We start from the raw sequence: 1,145 nt of genomic DNA on the forward strand, positions 1-1,145 counted from the left end.
TTGTTATTGACTTTAGGTGATAAAATGTTGATTTCCTGTTTTAAAAAGTGAATTAAAATCTTTATTTGTTCTTATTTATGTTTTTCTAACTTTGTTTTAAAAAGCTGAAGCAGGAAGATGAAAAATCTTTATCTGATGAATCATCAGAATAACCGTTAGCTGCAGCGCTAGCTTAGCCTGCTGCTATGTTTGATCTGCTGCTTCTGATTGGTTGTTATTTATGCATGTCTGTTCGCTGTGCTCTGATTGGATGATAAAGACCAGTGTGTGATTGGCTGGTGGAGTGGTCTGTTGACATTATGAATGAATGAATGAACGTAGCCACGGCTCAGAGCCGGCTGCTGCTAGATCAGCTGTTAGCATCATTCTCACTCATCGCTCAATGCTAACCTGAGCTTCGGGTGACGTCAGGAAGGGGCGGGGCTTACGTTCACTCCAGCCAATCCAGGTTCTGGGCCGGTTCTGGTTCTTTTTCCAGTTCTGATTCTGGTTCTGGTATCAGTAGAGACAGGATCTCAGGCTGGAGGAATGAGAGTTAGCTGCCAGAGAGTCTGAGCACGAGACCACACACACACACACACACACACTAACACACACMCACTAACACACACACCTTTGTGTGGCTATCTTTGTGGGGACTTTCCATTGACTTCCATTCATTTCTACAGCCTAACTAAACCTTATAAAACTCAGTTCACACCTGAGTCCTAACTTTGACCCCTGACCCACAAACTGCGTTTCCCCTTGTGGGGCCCAGGCTCCGGTCCCCACAACGTAGTATGTGTCAGGAAAATGGTCCTCACTAGGTATTACAAACACACACTCGCTGCTGCCGGCCGTTTGTGTAAACATCCCGTCTCCGTTGTCATGGCGGTTTCCTCGTCATGCTTATCTCTGATTGGCTGTTTACACTCAGCATGAGCTGCTCTGGGCGTGTGTGTGTGTGTGTGTGTGTGTCACTCATCTGAAATGCTATGTCTGTGAGGACCCTGCAGTTCTGACCTGAACCCGGGTTGGTACCGTTAGTAGTTCATGGTTCATCCTGGAGCAACACACACACACACGCACTAACACACACACACACACACACACAGCCAGTCTGAGGCAGTAATTGGATCAGGCTGGGCTGATCAGAACCGTGTGTC

General features: G+C 46.8%; 1 protein-coding gene across 1 annotated transcript in view; it reads left to right on the forward strand.

Moving 5' to 3' along the window:
• ephb4b (eph receptor B4b) overlaps nucleotides 1–1,145 on the forward strand; it is a 16,512-nt gene that overhangs the window by 4,619 nt on the left and 10,748 nt on the right. The window lies entirely within an intron of this gene.

This window comes from Poecilia reticulata, unplaced genomic scaffold (assembly GCF_000633615.1).
Source record: "Poecilia reticulata strain Guanapo unplaced genomic scaffold, Guppy_female_1.0+MT scaffold_303, whole genome shotgun sequence".
Classification (NCBI taxonomy): Eukaryota; Metazoa; Chordata; class Actinopteri; order Cyprinodontiformes; family Poeciliidae; genus Poecilia; species Poecilia reticulata.